We start from the raw sequence: 19,735 nt of genomic DNA on the forward strand, positions 1-19,735 counted from the left end.
GTGAACACCAAATGGTTTTTTCCCATGATGCCCCAGTAGGCCTGCAGGATGCATTTACACTCTCTCCTGTCCCTTCTGTGCCAAGTGCATGCATTTGCAAGACTGCAGCCAGTCACAGGGCTAACTCCTGAATCATGAAGAGAGGGGAGTTAAGTGGCCCACTGGGGACTGGGTTTGGGACCTGGCTCTCATTCTTCATTCTTGGAAAAATGGAGTGAAATAGGATGCTCTGGAATCGAAGAAAGTAAGTGCTAACAGCATAATAGAACCCTGCTCCTCTTCTGTAATTGGCAAAGAAGTTGGTCTGTCCTAGAGGACAGTCTGAGTCAGGAGGTCTAGGTTCTAAACTGTGTCTGGCTCTGTGACCGGGGAGCCCCTGGGCCTTATAGGTAAAATCAGGGAGTTAATTTAAGCGATCATACTGACATAGAGCAGTAGAGGTGAAAGGGACCTGAGAAGGCTCTCGGTTATGCCTTTGGTTGAGCAGGTGAAGAAGCTGAAGCCCAGAGAGGCCAAGAGACTTGTACTAGTCTGTGACACAGATACCTGGCCCCTATTCCAGGCCATCCCCATCTGACCGGGCTGTCTTCCCATAGCAGTGTTTTCCAGTACATAAAATAATGACAGCAGAGGGGCCGCCAGCATATGCAGCTCATGTTAGTGATCCTTCTACAGTCTCTAAAAACAGAAAACAATTACAGAAATGTAACTGACAACAGCATTTGCATACCATGAAATTTCTAAGTGCTAGAAAAATCTTATTAGCTTAATACGAATACATGAAGTTTTCCCTGGTTTCCCTTGGCAAATCATTTCCTTAATTCCAAACAAATGGCCTTTACATTATTGAGTGTTTGTCCAATTTCTTAATTAACCAAGACTCTTATGTGCACTAGATAGAAATCCAATGATACCAGTTTGAGAAAGAAGGGGAAATTTATGGCTCACGTAAGTGGAAGTCCATTTACAATTGGATTCAGAAGCTTAAGTGAGATTGTCAAGACTGTAGTTTATTCTCTCTCTCTTGCTGTCATGGGCTCTCTAAACTCTACACATCTCTGTGTTGTTGTGGTCACATTTTCTCCTTCTAAAGATACGCTTTCTCCACATGGTGGGGAAGATGTTTGCCAATAGTCCATTTCCAACTGTATCACCAAAAATAATACTACCTCTTTATCTCTAAATTAAAAATTCTGGGGAAGAAACCTGATTGTTTTTGGTAGGGCCACCTGACTATCTGTAGACAAAATACTGGGACCAGGTGACTGGATTATCAGGAGTAGCTGGGTCTAGATCATGTGCCCACACCTATGGCCAGGATATCTATCTCTTAGTATCAATAATGTCCCAGAACCTCACAATTAAGCTTGGGAAAAGCACTCCCCAAACCAAAATATAGAGCCAATTGTAAATGGTAAAAATTAACTAGGAAAGCTGAGATTGAGAGAAACAAGTGGTCTGCCTAAATTCCAGAAATGAGACCACTGACTACGGCAAATATTTACATGTCCACACCTTGTTCACAGGTGTGTATTTGCAAAAAATAACACGACCCCTTGCACACAGCTACCTTTCAGCTGGAGGTGACTAAGCTACATAATTCTGATGAATGAGACATAAGTGCTTGTTTACTCTGTGGTTTTTGGGCAAGCAAATCCTTCCATGATATGCACGTTGCCTCTTCCCTCCTCCTTCTTCTCTCCAGTGGAAGATCACTGTGATACTTGGTGCTGCAGCAGTCATCTTGCAACTATGAGGGAAAGGCCCATAGCATGATGAGCTGCAAACCAGGGCCAAGAGTCGTTGTCTTCAGACTTCTGTTATATAAAAAATTATGTAAAAAAAACTTCTCTATTTGTTTAAACCACTAAGATCATGTTGTCTTGTACTTGCAGCCAAAATATTCCTAAATGATACAATGGATAAATCAGATTCATTTGTGTTCAGAAATCCCTGATGCACAAAAGTTATAGAAGCTGATACAGTTCTCTGTCTCTCTCTTTGTTATTATCAGCGTTTTCAGTTATCCATCATTTCAAACTTTGGGGAAGATGAAGAAGACACAATTCTTTTACCCAGAGGAAGCTTACAATTAAATAGAGCTTAAAATTTAGGCCAATGTTGAACAAAGAATTCCTTCTCATGTTTAATTCCCCAATGTTTCAATTAAGCCCATTTGCTTTTTATTTCATCCTCAGTAGAGCTCAGGAATGGCTAGTTACCATCTTTTTTTTAATAGGGAAGATGACTTAATTAAAATACTTTCCCATCTCTGTTGTGTGTGTGCCTATGTGTGTGTTTCATTTTGCTTTTCATGGTTAATTAGCACCAATTTCTTTGACTCTTTTCATAGATTTTATTTTTCAAACCTCTAATCTTTATTTAAGATTTGATCCAACAAAATCTATACGTAGAGTTTTTAAAAGTTCTGTGGCCACTAAAACCCTCTAGCCTAGTGGAGAACAAAATTGTGATGACTTTTTAGCCTGCTTTCAAATCCTCCAGCCCCAAAGCCGGAGCCACCTGCCTCTCCTGGGTGATGGAGTCTTCAACTGCGTGACTCTTGCTCTAAATTCTGGAATCCAGATTGTCGCTGGGCAGAGGAATCTGATGCAACATAGGTTCAGGAATGTTTGGCTCTGAATGGAGTCACTGTGCTTACCATGATCATTTTAACCTTGCTGTTCTAGTTCACCAGTGACTGGATTCCTCATATGATCTTTACTTTCCTTTGTTGGGGGTATTTTTCCTGTCTGGTCTTATCCCATTTCTGGTATAATCGCTTTCCGATTTTCCTGTGACATTGCTTCTTCTTTCCACTTTTGGAGTCAGCTGATTGACAAAGCAGAAAGGTCAGCTGCAGTTGGTGTCCACCTTAATCCTTGGGGTTCCAGTGAAATTAACTCCCTCCTTAGCTCCAAAGGTGGGCATGTGAACCAGGCCTGGCCCATCAGAGCATCACATCACCTTGGCCACAGTGATTGGTTCAGAGATGGCCATATGATCAGGTCAGGCTAATCAGGCCAATGGCACTCAATGATGGAACTATTGTAAGCTTGATTAGGAAAGGAATGCCCTTTTCTCATGGGTATGCGAAGGAGAGAATATAAGCCTGGCATTATTGGCATTCATCTTTCCACCAAAAAGGGACATACCTCCTAAGAATAAAGTCCACAAAAAGAACTGATAGAAGAAGAGCTGTTAGAGAGAGAAAGAGAAAATGCTAGACCTTGAAGATGCTCTTTGAGCCCTGGATCCAATCTGGGTCAGCACTGTCTATTGACTTTCTCATGTCATGAACCAATATATTTTGTTTTTTGCTCATGGCAATAAGTAGACTTCCTGCCCTAAACACCAAGTGTCTTTTGACTAGGTCCCCAAATCCTGTTTGGATTAGGCACTTTAGATGCACACCTTCTGCTCAATCCTTCACCATCTCCCATCCTAAGGACTAATTCCCTGGACTCACTTTGAAACTCAGGTCCTTACCTGCTAGTCCCTATAAAACAGACCTTGAATTGCCCCCATATCTTAATGTAGCTGAGGCTGTTGCAGTCCCAATCAGATCTCCGGTGATCGTTTTATTAACTGCTATTAAAGACTCACAGAGCAAGCCTTGTCTGGGAAATGCCTATAATCAAGAGGAGTTGACTGTCTACGAGATACCTGGGAGTTACAACCCTTCCCCTGGGGCTTCCCTAAACTAAGGGTTGACTGATATATGTATACAAAAGCCCCACTTTTTTGCCTCAAGGAGGGACAAATGCTGCGGACAATGTAAGAACCAGAGCTGCCTACAAAATCAGGTTGAAGCTGGACTTCACCTGAAGCTACATCCTCGCTTAGCTTCTCCCTCTTCCTTAACTCACAAAAGAACCCCTATTTCAACCTCTGCTTCTAGGGAGCCCATCCTGTGGCAAATTGTAATTTCTAAAGATGGCAGCCGTAATACCTCCCATTCCACATGCCCCTCTTACAGTGTGAGTCCTCTCATTAGGGCAGCGGTGTCTATGTTCCCTTTCCTAGAATCTGCATGGCTTTGTGACTGTTTTGACCAACAGAGTATGATGAATGTGATGCTCTGTGACTCCGAGGCTAAGTCATAATAGGCAGTGGAGCTTCTGCCTTGTTCATGGAAATATCTGCTATGGAGCCTTCAGCTTCTGTGTGAGTGAGTGCTCAAATTAGTCCATGTAGTGACTACTTGGGGGGAGAGAGAGAGAGAGAGAGAGAGGAGAGAGGAGAGATGAGAGAGGAAAGAGAAGAGAGAGAGAGAGGAGAGAGGAGAGAAGAGAAAAGAAAGAGAGAAGAGAGGAGAGAGAAGAGAGAAGAAGGAGAAGAGAGAGAGAAGATGATGCCCAGCCAGCTGCTCCAGCCTCAGGGTCCTGCTCCAGCCATCTGACTATAGCCACATGACTGACCTTGAGCCAAAACCAACCAGCTGAGCCCTTCCTGAATCCCTGATGCACAGAAACCCAGAAGGACTTCTTAAAGGTTATTGTTTTAAGTCAATACATTTAGGCATGATTCACTGTTCAGTGATAAAAATCTAGAACACGACATGAGACACCAATCCTCAGCCTTTATGAAATATGTGTGTTTGACCTAATCTTCCCTGGTCCTATTTGGGAGCTCAGAAAGCCAAGTCTTGGCAACAGCTGTTGATAGTCCTGCTTATGAACACATGTGGAAAAGCTGTGGCTTTCCAGGTTTCCACCATCTGGAAATGGGACAACACGGCCACTTGTGGGTTATCATTGTCATTCTACCTATACCCAGGAGGGCTTATGTGCCAGAAATATATGGCACTCCACTTGCTGTGTGGTCAGGCAAATGAGTCAGAGGCTGTATTTTCCCTCCTGAACAGATTTTACTTGTAATATTCATAACACTTTCTGGGAAATTCCCAGATGTCAGGGTTTGAAAGTCCTGAAGCAGCTGCTAATTGTGCCTTGGTTTTGTTTAAGTAAAAATGCTAATGAAGCTTTCTTCTAAGTGTCATAATAAGAACCAAAAATAGGAACTCGAAGCTGAGGTAAGCTAGTGGTTCTCAACAAGTAGCAGGAATACTTTTGTTATTGTCCCTTTGTGGGCCACAGGGCTCTCTCTCCCAATGATCTGAGGGTTGATGAGTCTTAATATACATCCCATAAAGTGAATGCATGTTTGTGTGTGTGTGTGTTTGTTTCTTATAAGGCTTAGAGTCATTTTCTTACATATTTCAACCAATATTTTTTAAACACAAAAATGAGCATCAAAAAAATATGGCCCCCTTTAAAAAAAAAAAAGATACAGTCACAAAATAGTTGCCTATGCAAAAAAACAGCACCTGATATCTTTGACTGAGTTTTGTTTTATAGTGGGGACACAGGAATGGCAGGAAAGAGGGACGGGGAGATTTCTGGAGGTTTTTGCTTTAGATTACTAACTTTACGCTTAAGAAAACAATCTGTATGCCACTCCGAAAATTTACTGTTAATTTTCCTATATTTCTGTAGAACCAGTGACTGAGCAGTGAGAAGTCTGGGCAGGGTGGAGGGAATCAAGCTCATGAGAAGGTTCTGTGTGAAGGAACTGTTTTTGATCCTGTTCTTACAGTCCTTTTTTTCTGACTGTTCTTTTCTGCTTGCCTATTGCTGCATGATACAGCTTGGATGTTTTGTTTTCTCCAAGTCTCGTGTTGAAATGTGACCTCCAATGTTGGTGGTGGGCCTAGTAGGGGGTGTTTGGGTCACCAGGGCTGATCTCTCATGAATGGCTTGGTGCTCTCCTCACGATGATGAGCGAGTTATCACTCTGTGAGGTCACATGAGACCTGGTTGTTTAAAGCAGGCTGGCACCTTCTCCCTCTCTCACTCCCACTCTCACCATGTGACAGGCCTGCTCCCCCTTCACCTTCTGCCATGATTGAAAACTTCCTGAAGCCCTCACCAGAAGCAGATGCCAGTGCCATGCTTCCTGTACAGCCTTTGGAACCATGAGCCAAAATAAACCTCTTCTCTTTATAAATTACCCAGCCTCAGGTACTTCTTTTATAGCAACACAAGAACAGACTAACACACTGCATAACCAGTAACCATAAAACATACTGGCTTGAAGCAACACCAATCATTTTGTTATTTCTCATAATTTTTGTGGGTCAGGATTTGGGCAAGGCTTGGTTGGGTGGCTCTGGGCTAGGTCCTTCATGCAGTTTAAGTCAGTGAGGGGCTGGATCAGCCAAGAGCTGGTTAGGCAGTTCTCTCTCTCTTCATATAGTCTTGAGTCCTCTCCACATGGTCTCTGTGTGGTCTAGTTTGGGCTTCCTCAAAACATGGTGAGCTCTAAGCACTTGGACTACTTACATGGTAGCTTAATATCTCATCAGTGAATTGTAGCCATCTAGGTGGAAAGTACATTATCTATTAGCCACAGAAGTCACACGGTTTTACTTATGCTGCATTCTACTAAACTGCCCACATGAAAGAGAAGAGAATTAGACTTTACCTTTTGATGGGAGGATGTCCATACTGCTTACGTCTGTTTTCTCAGCCTTCCCATCAATTCTGTGAACTGCCCAAAAGCCTTTTTATAATTTTCTTTACAGGTTAAGGTGACCAGAGCCCATCTCTCTGGTATGCAATAAGAACCCTGACTGGCACACTCTTAATTGTTTAAATTGAAGTTTACTCATAGGCTTTTGCTTAGAGCCTCAAACTGGGATTAGAGAGAATACAGGGAAGAGGTGGCTTTTAAAATCAGGGTTCCCTCCTTAAGAGTCAGTGTAATAACCTTGAGAGAAAAGGAGAGATGAAAACAAGGACTTGCCTTATTATATCTTGACCATGAAGGTCTTGTCCTGCATGATTTAATTAGCCATCTTTTCAAGAAATGATAACACTTGTAAAATATTGATAATTCCTTAATAATAGCATTAGCAAAGATGCTTGATACTAATTCCTGGAGAAGAAGGCAGATGTTTGAGCCTGGCCTATTGCCATCCAGCTGTTTCTCAGTCAAGGCTGGCTGCCAAAACCAGGATTTTAGGCCTGTTAAAAAGTCTGTCGTGCTCTTTCCCTGACTGCCAAGGCTGCCAGCCCGACTCTCCATACTTGAGCCTGGAAACTCCAGGGCTGAGAGAAAAGGGCTCAGTGGTGATTGACAGAGAGCTCTATTCCAAAACTCCCATTTCAGCTGAGTAGAAAGACCACTGACAATGGGAAGGGGGAAAGTGGGCTTGCAGCCACTGACATTTAAACCCTCCATATGCAACTCAGAAAGGGGTGGGAACCAAATGAGTCTGGAGGAGGGAAAGAGCAGGCTTTACTAGGAACATTGTTATTCCAACATATAAGCTTCAGCTCCTGATATGAATGGTATTAACTTCTCCATCCATTCATTCAGTTCTTTGTTCATTTGTTCACTCATCATGTTATTTCATATTGATATCTCTCATTCTGGGAAATGGAGAAGTGACTAAATCAGAATCCTCATGTGGTCGGGGAAATAGAGGAATAAATGGCTACCATATAAGGCACTGCAGTTACATCTCAGTTACCACCACCTCTTGGAAGGAAGTCCCTTTATAGAAAGTTATATTTGGTGGGTAGGTAGGGTGGTTGGGGGAGTAGTGGTGGGAAGCAGATATCTTGAGAAGCTGTTCTCACACCTTAGAGCCTGAACTACGTGCTAACAGTTAAGGGGGAAATAACTCCAAGTAGAGTTTCCATCTATACAGCATGGCGGGGGTGGGAAGAGGTCCTTCTGCTTGTCTGCTAATCGTAAGTGTCAACCTTCATTGTCTAATCTTGTCTCTCATCTCAAACACACACATTTATCTCAGAGTAGAGATTCAGATGTCCTAGGAAGAAAACATGCCCTATGTTTCAGAGGCTGAAAGAGGTAGTCGATACTTATTCCCAGTCCATTTCAGAATGGGTCTCAGCTCCCCTAGAGTTATGTGTGAGTTCTGCAGGGCTCACATCATGCCAAGGCATGAGCAGGACTGAGTGTGCCTGGTCTGTGTCATCAACACCCAGACAGCATCCACAGGACATCTTTTCCTCCTCAGGCCGCCTGTCGTCTAATACTGCTCTCTGCTGTGCTATCCCCCGGATCTGCCACAAGGCTCTGCTCTCAGCTGACTCCCTTGCTCCTCACAGGACATGACAGCACTTTGCTGCTTTAGCGCCTTCACTGACTACAGAAATCTTTGTGGGACTGTTTGCAGCCCTTTGTCACTTGTCACTTCTGTGCCTCCTCCCCACCCCCCAGTGCCCAGGATTGATTCTATCTCTTCCACAGTGTGTCAGGGGCCAGGGAACCCGGAGGCTCCCTCAGGCCCATCCGTTCAGTTGCTGTGGTCACTAGGAACTCTGTCTTCTGATTCCTCCATTGGGAAGATTGTGGGTTTCTGCCCAAGTGTTGGCTGCCCTGTAGGGCACTCTCTGAGGTCTGCCCTTAGGTGAAAGCAGCTGTAAAAAAAATGCAAAATCCACCCCTTGATGTTTCCGAGTGTCGCCTCCCTCCTGGTTCCTGCCTATTTGTAGTTCTCCAGCACTGCCTTCAGAGAGTTGTGTTTTAGATTTTGTCCAGAGTTCATGTGTAGGACAGTTGGTTTGATATACTCTCCTATGCCAGAGTGGCATTTACTGCCCTTCCCTTTGAATAAATGGTAGAGGCAGGATATTGGCTCATCTTTCCTCAGGGGCTTACGGCATCCACCCGCTCCTGCTTCCCTTCACGCTCCTTTCTCCCTCCCTGCAGTCTGGGGATGTCTTATGCTCTCCAAGAGGTTGGGAAACATTTTTCTGGCACTTTAATATTTTTTCTTCTAAATTCTGAGTCCCCTTGGACACTTGAAACTCAAACATCCAAGCATTTGAGTCCTTAAAGACTTTTCTGCTGAAACAACCGTTCCCTGAGATATGCATGCCACATAGTGTAGCTGGTTCTCAAATGGAAGAAAAGGAGAGAGATAACAGAAAATAATAGGGAATGTTGGGATTGTAAAGACCATCAATTAATATTTCAAGAAAAGTATTCCTCAAGATCAAGCATAACACCTATCTTGAGCGATTGCTGGCTTCTGGTTTAGCATGAGTGAGACAGAGTGCATTTGATATTTCAATCAACAGTTACAATTATGTAAGCCCACTTATTTATTGATTTATGCATGCTTTACTCATTCAACAAACATTTAGAGAGTGCCTGTTATTTGTCAGACCCTGTTTTTGGCACTAATTATGGAATGAAAAGTTTTGCTTATGAAAGAGGTTTCAGGTATCAGCAAACATTAAGGAAGGAGACATAAGGTAGCCTGGAGTTACATTCCACCTACTCTTTGGAGCAAACTCAAAGTTATACTGATTCTCTTATTTTTAGGTGGCTTAGAAGAGTGAAGAAAGCACAAAATTTAGACTCATAAAGTTCAAGTGAAGTCCCAGTTTACCATTTATTAACGATGTCACCTTGGGCAAGTCTCTCAATTTCTCTAGGCTATAGTTTCATTTTCATGTAATAAATAACTGCCAAGTGTTACTAGTCTGAAAGCTTTTTGAGGTTGGGAACAGTGTCTGTTTATTCCCTGCTGTATCCCTTATTCCTAGCACACAGTGAGGGCACAGAGTAGATCCTAAATAAATACTCCTTAAATGAATGGTAAATAACAGCTCTTTATAGCTTTTTTGATCATGGGCTTCTCTAACTGGAAACCTTGGGAATTATTATGATTCCAGGTTAATGTGGGAAATGTTTCTCTAACTGGATCTTTTCCTTTGACCTTCCAGCCCCTAGGTATGCTCATAATGGCTTTAAGAACATTCAATGGATTCTAGTAAGGTGTATCAGTCAGGATAGGCTGGGTTATGCTGCAGAAACAGACAACTTGTAATTTCAATGGCTTAAAAACAAGTCATTTCTTGTTCATGTTATGTAAAGAGTACAGGTCAGATGGGGGCTCAGCTTGTCACAATCACTCAGGGATCTAGACAGATAAGCAGCCATCATATGGAAAGTTGCCAGTGGCCTTGCTAGAAGAAAGAGAAAGCCCTGGATGGTCTTGTCCTAACAGTTGATTAATTGTCAAGGAAGTGATGTATTTTGCTTCTGCTCACAGTTCATTGGCCAGAACTAATTATAGCCCCTCCCAACTACAGGAGCCAGGAAGAGCCATTATTGTGGGTCCAGAAGGGGAGGACTAGGAATATTTGAGGAACAGCCTTGATGATCATCACAGTGCTACCTTGTAAGGTGGATACTGAACTGGTCCATTTGGGTTCTTCTATGTACAGGTGTGATGGGAAGTAGGTGGGAGCATCTTTTCATACCCTTGGATCTTCTCAGGGTTCCAGGGCCCTATTGTCCATCTCAAGAGCTTACCAGCATTCTAGGCTATTAAATGAGGGTTGAACTCACGGAATAGGAGTTAGTCTCTCTGGATGGTCCACAGGTTGTACTCTGGCTGCTCTTGATGGGAGTTCATTGTTCAGTGTCAATAGGAAGGATGAACAGCATGTTTCCTTCCTCTACTGAAGGTCTATAATGCTCCTCCTGCACAAATCCCAAGAGCTGAACAGCTGTCCATAGGGTTCCCAGATATTATGGATGGATTATTTTCACTTGAGTGGAGGGTGGTGGGTTTCTGAATTCTGACTCTGGTCAGTCACTATGTCCTACCAGTTGCTGCCATCAATATATCCCCTGTGCCTTTCCTTCCTCACTTTTCTCCAGTCGTGAAGCTTTGATTGATTCTTTGAAGGTATGTGTGTACAGGATGGTGGGTGCATAGCAAAAGGAAGGGAGATATGCTGCGGGACACTGGTTCTGCCTAATTTCCTATTTTTCCATATATTTTCATTTTATGACGAGACATTGACCTCTGAAACTCGAAAGCCAAGAATCTGACTTTTTTCTGGTGTTGTTATGATAACTCTCCTTTTGACAACGCTTCTGGCTGTCCAAATTGATGGGAAGAGAGTTGTACAGTGTAGCAAGAAATACAGTGGGGGCGGGGAGGAATGATGGTGGAAGGGAAACAGGATTAATTAATATATCAAAATATCCCGCCATTCATTTAATGATGATTTATTTTTATGATCTCCTTATTTTGACATCTGTGGAATGTATAGGCTTCTTACACACACACACACACACACACACACACACATTTCCCCCATTATCTCTGATAATAAAGTTCTCAAGTGCAAGTCAACAAATGTGTCCCATGAATGGAATAACCAGTGAAGGGGTGTGGATGTGGATGGCTTTTGGTAAAGTCGGACAATTTCTTAGGCTGAGTGAGGGAAACAAAGCTACAAATAGCAATGTGTTGCACACAGTATTCCTGAAATTCAGTCTCCAGTGGCTCTTTGCTCCAGAGAACAAATTCCATCTCAGCCACAGGAGGGCCCCTGCTCCCCTGAACTGTTTGACTCAGACTGGGAATTCAGAGGTAAAATGAGTGGATTCAGGAGCAGAATAACAATAAATGTGGGTGGGTTTTTTTGTGTGTGTTTTGTTTTTTTGTATGGGAGTGAATGGAACATTTGGCTACCATCCAACATTTCCTCAAATTGGTGATGTCTGTGGGTGGCATTTTCAAAGTATTGTTTTGACTATACTTTGGACAAAAGTCCCTAGCCTTGGCTGATCAATGCGTATGCAAAAACTGCCCTAACCAGCTCCCCTGCCCCCACCCTAATTCACATCTCCACTGTACTGGGGAGTCAAAAGCATGTTTTGACACTGGCACAAGTGTGCTCTGCTTTAACGTGGCCAAGGGTGCCATGGTCTTCCTAGGGGCGTGCCTGTGCAGGCTGTGCCTGTCACCATGAACAAAGGGCAGGGGGCTCCTCCAAAACCACTGGCTTGGGGCACAGAGGTCAGGCCTCTGCCACCATGGCTCCTTACGGGCACGACTGTCACCTGATGCAGGGCCAGCTTCCTCTAACCGTTTAGTACAGAGCAGCTGACCAAACTGTGAGCTCACTATGGCTGCAAACCCACTTAAAATATTAACTGTGCTGATAAAGATGAATAGTTCTTGCACCTCCAGGGCATAGATGAGTCTAGTTCTGTCTCCTGCCAGCCCTGAAACTCTGCTGTTCAACTGGCAAGTATAAGGTCTGGGTTTCATGGTGCTGTAAATAAACAATTAGAACAATAGCTCTTCAGGTTCCAAAGCTTTTGTTTGATCCATTTCTGCTATGAATTGTGATTACTCTCTGCAGAGAGGGGGAATTGAATTATTTTGAGCTAAGTTAGGAGCAGGGTGGACCTAAGTGAATGAAATTGTGGGGATGGGGTCGGGTGGGAAGAAGGTGAGCAGAATAGGTTAGCTGGGATTCTCTTTCCCTCCAAGCCTCAGCGTAGTTAGGATGCAGTGAAATTGCTCTGGCTGCTGGTACCCATGGCCTTAATCATCTCCAGAGTGGGGTGGTGCTGCTGAGTCCAAGAAAGAATTACTCCAGCGGGGGGCTCCTTTAACTGAGCTTTTACAAGAATTGTGCAGTCTGGCCATGGCAGCTTCTTACACTTGCCTAGGCTGGCTTAACTCCTCTTCTTTCCACAGGGGGTGTGAGGAGATCCAGCTTCCCCATTAGCTTGGGACCTGCGTCTTATTGACTGTGAACACTCGGGACCCTAGTTCTGGGGCCATCTGTGACCTGTCATGCAGTAATAGCTTGGTTTTTCCCGTGTTCAGCTCCTCCCCAAGTACTTAGTGTTAAATCACAGGGGGAGGAAGTGTGAGCAGAGGAAAAACAGCACTATTACATGACCCCCGATGAGACCGCTGTGATAGAATTAAAAGCTGCCGCCCTAGGACATTCTAACAGATGACATTGTGAGGTTGCCAAGGTAACCCACTAGGATACAGTCCCAGCATCTTTGGGTTTGGGGCTGGGTAGGCAAGGTCAGTTAGAGGTGAGACCCAGCTGCCCAGGGTCTCTCCCATGGCTGGCCAGTCCATGGCAGTCAAGTGGAAAATACAGGCAGCTCTCTACAGAACACAAGTGAATCCAACATTTGGCTCCTCATTAAATATTTCAGGTGAAGGAGAATTGGAACACTCTGGATAATTGCTGAATGCAGGTTAAGAAGAGCCTTAAAAGATCTGGATGCTGTTGGCTCATCCATTCATTCCACACATATTTACTGAACACCTACTATGTGCCAGTAGGAAGTATCAGAATATCAAGAAGATCAGGAGTTCTAGAAAACCCTAAAAAAATGCAGATCCAAGCAGGGAAAAAAGTCATTTAAGACATTTGCCCACGATTATTAGTACTCAGGAAAATATTGAGTGGAAGAAAATGGAAACAATCAGAATAGCATATTAACCTCAAGGACTGGTGTCTTATAAAGAAACAAAACAGCACAAAAAACACAATGGTGTGCAAAAGTTTTATAGAATGAAAATGATTTGCTTAAAAGAAATCAACCACACTGCAACTAGGTTATGCTGCACTCCCCCACCCCCACCCCCACCCTCCTTTTTTCTTTATCTTCTTTTAAATGCCTACCGGTTAATACCTATATCAATTTTATTTTCTTTCTCTGGCCTAGGGACCAGCAAAGGATCAGAAAGATTTCGGATGGACCTTAACTTGCAGCAATTCAAGACCTCGGGCAGATAGATAGCATGAAGACCCCTCCCTTTGGCTTCATAAATGGGTGTTCACAACCTCTGGTGATGCCTCTGAACATATATCCCCACTCTCTACTGTTTGAACTTGGACTTGGGTGGTCACCTGTCTTACTTTCTTTCATGTGGCAAGCTCAAGTGTAGGGGAGAAAATGGGAGACATTGGGGATAGTGGTGGTGAGTGTGACACCAGGAAAAGGTGGAGTGGAAAGGGAAAGGGGAAAAAAATAAAAACAAAACAGTGTTGTGGGGGAGGGGAGCAAAACAGAACTAGGAAGGCTATGGAAAGAGAAAACAAGGAAGAAAATCTCTGAGAAGATGTGGTAACAGGAAGAGTCCCTGAAAACAAAATAGTGCTTCCTTACCTGCAGGAAGAATGTGATTAGTACCAGAAGGACCTGATCGAAACACTGCTGGGCTCCTAAAGCAGCCCTCCACCCTGTGGGCTCCAGTGCTTCACTTTGCCCACACAGGGCCTTCTTTGCCCATTGAGAAAATGGAGATAATTAATTAGATTATTGCACCCTTCTTGTTCTAGTCCCTTATATAATGATAATAGCTAAGTTATAGAGTGGTTCCTAAACACTTTACATATAATAACCCATGAAGAAGTGTTATGTGACAAATAGGCCCAGAGCAGTTAAGTCACTTACCCCGAGTCACACAGCCAATAAGTACCAAAGCCAGGAATCCAACCCTGACCATTTGACTTTAGGGTTCCCCCTCTTAACCCCTACACTGTAATTCTGCTTGGTTTAGTTTTAGGAAGAAAATATTTTCTAATGGCTCCTTGCCTCATATCTTCACTTTACGAATGCAGCCTGGTTTACTGGTGCTTCATTCATTCTTTATATAATTTTCTCCTTGGGTGCCTCAAGTTGCCACGCAAGGTTATTCTCCAGATCTTCTCAAACCTCTGGACATCTTAAGTAGGTAGACCAGGGGACGGCAAGGGAGACAGTGGCATTACCCTTCCCTGAAGCACTAGCTCGCAAGAGATAATTTCAGCATCACCTGAGATGTCTGCGGATGCTCCCACCTGTGGAATGGGATCCAGAAATGGTCCTCTCTCAAGTCTGCCCCAACCCCACCCCCAGCCATCAGCACCTTAATGGCAGTCGCCCTTTCAGCATCCCGGCTCAAATCTTGAGGGATCCTAGTCTCCCAGGCGCTCTCCTGACAGCCCACAACCTTGATTAGGAGGCGCTGGGAGGGAGGATCGGTGTGCCCCTGACCCCTAGGTTCTGAGGCTGCCAGGGTCGCTTGCAGCTCGGCCGCGTGGAGGTGACCGTGCGGAACTCCGAGGGGGCGCAGGGAGAGCTGGGCGGGCCCACGGCTCCAGCGGCTGCTGTCAGGGGCCGCGAGGCTTTCCCTGAAGATGCAGCGCAGCATATTTTGCACATGAGTTAAGAGGAAGAGGAAGTGTAGCCGGCGGACGCGCGGCGGCGGCGGCGGGGGCGCGTCGGGGCTGGAGCCGGAGCGCGCCGGGCGCTGGGCGCAGCGAGCGAGAGCGCGGCGGCCGCGGGCTCCGGGGAGGGACCGACGCACTGATCAACGGAGGGACAGACATAGGAGCACGCGGCGCCGCCGCCCCCTCCTCCACCCACCGGCGCCCTTGTCCTCCCCGCCTCCTCTGTATGGCACAAACTTTCCTCCCGGGACGGAACACGCTGTCTCAGGGAGCCCGCGCCCGCGCCTTCTCCTCCGCCGGTCCCATACGGTAGGTGGGGGCGCGACAGGGCTTGGGGTGTCGACCGGCACAGACCCCTCCGTTTGGCCCTGTGGACCGGGTCCCTGGCGGGTAGTGGGAACCCCGCGTGGCGCCTCCCTGCAGGTTGCTCTGTGCCGGGGCTCCGGAGCTGCCAGAGCAGCCCCCGTTGGCCCGCGTGGGATGGGGACCTGGGCTGATCCATGGGACGCCTGGATCTTGGGCCAACTTTTTTTGGGGGGGAGGGCGGGTGTGGGGGAGTCATTCCTGGAGCGATGTAGGGAGAGGCACTCCGGAGCAGCCTGTTGGGGGTCGTGGGCTCTGCAGGCTCAGAAGCGCCTAGGAAGGACGCGGAGGTGGGGGAGCTTCGAGGCTACAGGTGGGTCCAGGACACACTGCCGCTGGGGTCCTCGGAAAAGAACAGGCGGGAGCTGGTCGCGGAGTGCAGGTTTCAGGGGTGCGCGCGGCTGGGGTGGGGCAGGGTGGAGGCGGTGCCTGACTGCCCCTCTGCGTGTGCCCTAGGAGGTGGGTTTGCTCTGGGGACAGAGGTGCTGGACCTGTAAGAGCAGACACGCCGCGCGCTTCGAGGAAGCGCCGGAACCACTAGAAGCACAGGGACGCGGGGTGCGGAGAGTCCCCAGCACTGAAAACGGGCATCTCCTCTTCTGTAAGAGATTTTCTTCCCTTGTCTTAACCCACTTCTCTAGACTCAAGGGACGTCAGGATGGATATGGGTCTGGACGAGGAGGAGGTGGTTGTGTATTTCAGGAAGCCCCGTTGTCAGGCACGCGCACCCCAGTCCTAGGCCAGGGCTAGTGCCCTTCACCTCCGGTGTCGCTGCCTTTGGCAGCAAGAACCGCGTGGAGGCCAAGGTTGTAGACCCAGGCGCGCTGCCTACTGTCTCTCTGTGCCTCTGCGCTTGCCCTCAGCTGCCCTGTGTGGTTGTGGGTGATCCCTTGGGACGCTGGGTGGTGTCAGTGAGTTTCTTTGGGGGCTTAAAACAAACAAACAAGAAGTACTTTTTAAAAAAAAGTCTTAATCTCTGTCAGTGGCCACCCCAGTTTCCAGCAACTCATGTGCTGAAACCCTTGTAGTCGGTACAGCTGTTTCAGGAGCTGGCGCTCAATTAGACTGGGCATCTTCCAACCCCTGCCGTCGTGTGTCATCTCAGGATAAGTAAGGCCTTGCCAGGAAGGAAGCCGGGTGTAATGTGAGCGACCTCCGGGCCTGTGGGTAGGGCCACTCTGCTCCCCTCTGCCCCCTGCTGCCGGGATTCCTAATTTGTACCTCTGAACAGCTGAATCCCAAAGAAGTTCCAGTGACCCCAGATGTCACCAAACCCCACAGAGGGGTTACAAAGCAAGCTGTTTGGGGCTCTTTGGTGCGTGTGCGCTAACCTCAGTGAAATCACTGTAACCTCAGGCTGAGCTCTGCATCCTCTTTTGCCTTCAGTGGGGTTTCGGGCCGGCCTGAGTAATTCAAAGCCCCAGGGCTGGCACGTCATCCTCTGGCTGCATTTGTATGTCAAGTCACTGGCTTGGTTTTTCTTTGTTTGCTTTTTGGCTGTATGGACTTGGGGCAAATGGAAGTGGAGTGTTGTGCAGTTAGCTAGTAGATTTGGTACAGGAATTGAAAGATAATAAATTGGGAATACAAGTCAGTGAGTTCTCTTTCTCCCTCTTGAGCAGGAATTTTTGGCTTACATTCAAATAATTGCTTTGTCTGTAGGGAAACAAGCAGAAAATCTTTGGCATGAGTGATGTGAGTTCCTGTAAAGCTACTTGTGTTCTTCCAGTCTTCTCTTTTAGCAGAATTGTGGTCCCATGGCTTGGTGGGGCATCGGTGCTTTGCCAGATTTCTAACTTGGTGGACTAAGGAGAGTACACTGTGACTCTATCCCCATCCCATTTTTTAAGATATAGAAAAGTTGCAAGAGCAGTGACCACCTCTATATACATGCCTAGAGTCTAATTCACATTTTGCCATCTTTGCTTAACTACACATCCATCCAGCCATCCCTCTATCCATCCATAAGTCCAGCGGATTGTTTTATGCATTTTAAAGTAAATTACAGATGTTGGTACAGGCATTCCTAAACATTTTAGTACACATTTTATTATTTAGACTTCAATATGTGTTCATGGTTTCCTTAAGATAAAATTTATATACATGTAATGAAATGTGCAAATCTGGAGAGTACCATTTGCATAATGTTTTGACAGATGCATGCACCTGTGTAACCCTAGTCCTTATCAAGACAGAGAATATTACTGTCACCCCAGTAAGTGCCTTCATCCTCATTCTCAGTGATTCTCTGCCCTCACCCTCTCAGTGGCAACTGCTGCCGTATCTCATCATAGGTGAGTTTCACTTGTTCTTGAACTTCCTGTAAATGGAATTCTACAGTATTGTGTAAAGCTCACCATGTTTTTGAGATTCATCCATGTTGTATCCATGATTTGGTCTTTTTTTATTGCTGACTTATGTTCTGGAGCACGTCTCCTCCACAGTTTGTTTGTATATTCTGTTAATAGACACATGGATTATTCTAGTTTCTTTCTTTCTTTTAGTTTCTTTCTTTCTTTCTTTGGCTATTGTGAACAAAGCTGCTGTGAACATTTGTGTACAGGTCTCCTTAGGGACATGTGTTCTCATTTCTCATGGGTAAACACCTAGTAGCAAATTGCTGAGTCAGAAAGGAGGTATATGGAAACCTGATAAGAAACTGCCAGACCTTTTTCCAACATGGTTATACCATTTTATACTCTCACCAGCAAAGAATATGAGTATGAGATTCCAGATACTTCAACCCTGTCTTTCCTATCTTAAAGCCAAGAGCTTGGTTTGACTAGTGTTCTTCTGGGACCAGAGGGAACCTGAGGCAGTGGGGAACATGTTTTTATAGGTGGAGGGGCCATAGGAAGTCCTGACTCTGCCTGTAAATGGGTTTAAGCTTAAATCATTGCAGACCATCAGATGAATATTTTATTTTTAGAGATTTTCAGAGAAGGGAATTCCATAGGGGAATGTACCCTTGGTTGTGAAAGAAGATTGATTGAGTGCTTTCTATAAAAAGAAAAATAACCCCAAGCCCTACAGAATTTTACTAAGCTTCTGCCTAGAGACTCCCGGGGGATTTCTGGTCTGTTAGTATGGTTGATATTAACTTGGTGGAGATTCCCCTTGGATTTCACCGGCTTGGACAGCCAGCTATTAAAAGGGGTTGTGTTTGTTTTGAGGGGCAGGTCAGATTTGGCTTTGTGAAGACTCAGAGAATGACTCTCTTGTGAAAGTGATCTGGCCTCTCAGTGAGAAATGTGGCCTGTCAACACCCCTCTTATTGTCCTGACTGAGAAAATGGGCCTGTGCCCCTCAGGTCCCCTAATAACTTAGTCCCTCTCTGTGGTGCCAGCAGCCAAAGCTTGCCCTTGGCTGGTCTAGGAAACAGGAAGTGAACCTTTCCGTCTGAGTGGGACTCCAGGATGAATTTTTTTGCATCTCATCAAGGTGTCCCAGTGCTGACCACGCTTTGCAGGAGTCAGGTGGCAGACAGCTCAGAGTCTTGAGACATTGCACTGTGTTTGGAGACTGTTCCCTCCTCCTTAAAAGCCTAGCGCAGTGCCTGCCAGAGGGTAGGGGCACAGTAAACATGGGCTGAGTGATTTTGTGACTCGTGATACCCATCTGGGTGATGGCCTCTCTGCAGGTTGACGGTGGGTGTCAAGATTGTCAGGGCCCCAAGATGTATTTTACCAGAGGGCACTTTACCATGGCTTGGAAAACACGTTCAAAGGGTTTGGGCCTAGGAAGATTTCGCTCAGTGTAAACTTTCATTGTATTAGCACTGTTCTTTTTATTACCTATTTTAATATTGTTAATAAAATACTAATAATTACAGCTGCCAATTGCTGAGTGCTTACCCTTTGCCAGGCACTGTTGTACACTTTGCACGCATTATCTGAATTTGATCCTCATGAGAGGCGAGTACTTACAGTATCTTCACTTCAGCCCTGAGGAAACTGAAGACTGCGAGGTTAACTTTCCCTAAGTTCACGTTTTCATTTTTCTAAGACCTTAAGGGAAGAGACTGTGACATTCTGGCTTTTTGAAGGCAAAATCTGTCTACAATCATGGATTTCCAAATACACAGAGGCATAGTATAACAGAAATGTAAACTAGATAATCACAACAGAGTTACAGGAAATGATACACAGCAATCATTTTCTTTAGTTTGTTGTTGTTGTTGTTGTTGTTTGTTTTCATTTTGTCTTAAGCTTACTGAGTTTGGCACAGCCAGGGGCTTATACTAATTTTGATGATAATTTAAAATATTATTGGTTGATTAGGATTACAATTTTATTGAAGGAACAGAAAGATGTTGCCAGCTGAACTGTTCCATACAG

General features: G+C 45.4%; 1 protein-coding gene and 2 long non-coding RNA genes across 8 annotated transcripts in view; 2 read left to right on the forward strand and 1 right to left on the reverse strand.

Moving 5' to 3' along the window:
- Nucleotides 1–263: 263 nt before the first annotated feature.
- On the reverse strand, nucleotides 264–4,071 carry LOC105490421 (uncharacterized). Of its 3 annotated transcripts, none has more exons than XR_011619658.1 (4): nucleotides 3,978–4,071; nucleotides 2,663–2,832; nucleotides 1,633–1,817; nucleotides 264–678 (listed from the first exon to the last, which is right to left on the reverse strand). It is a non-coding gene; the product is annotated as an uncharacterized lncRNA (long non-coding RNA). The 3 variants fall into 3 exon arrangements; XR_011619657.1 differs by having other exon boundaries at nucleotides 1,571–1,817; XR_011619656.1 differs by lacking the exon at nucleotides 1,633–1,817.
- Nucleotides 4,072–4,174: 103 nt separating this feature from the next.
- Nucleotides 4,175–13,689, forward strand: LOC139361866 (uncharacterized). The gene is made up of 2 exons (XR_011619666.1): nucleotides 4,175–4,494; nucleotides 13,546–13,689. It is a non-coding gene; the product is annotated as an uncharacterized lncRNA (long non-coding RNA).
- Nucleotides 13,690–15,133: 1,444 nt separating this feature from the next.
- The window catches only part of LOC105490417 (raftlin, lipid raft linker 1), a 203,413-nt gene continuing 198,811 nt past the window's right edge, over nucleotides 15,134–19,735 (forward strand). For 2 of the 4 annotated variants that reach the window (XM_011756010.2, XM_011756009.2), the window contains exon 1: nucleotides 15,134–15,344. The gene's annotated coding sequence lies outside the window, so the exon portion shown is untranslated. Of the gene's footprint in view, nucleotides 15,345–15,692; nucleotides 15,712–15,978; nucleotides 16,000–19,735 lie in introns of those variants that run through there. The other 2 variants (XM_011756007.2, XM_011756011.2) reach the window with 2 other exon arrangements.

This window comes from Macaca nemestrina, chromosome 2 (assembly GCF_043159975.1).
Source record: "Macaca nemestrina isolate mMacNem1 chromosome 2, mMacNem.hap1, whole genome shotgun sequence".
NCBI lineage: Eukaryota > Metazoa > Chordata > Mammalia > Primates > Cercopithecidae > Macaca > Macaca nemestrina.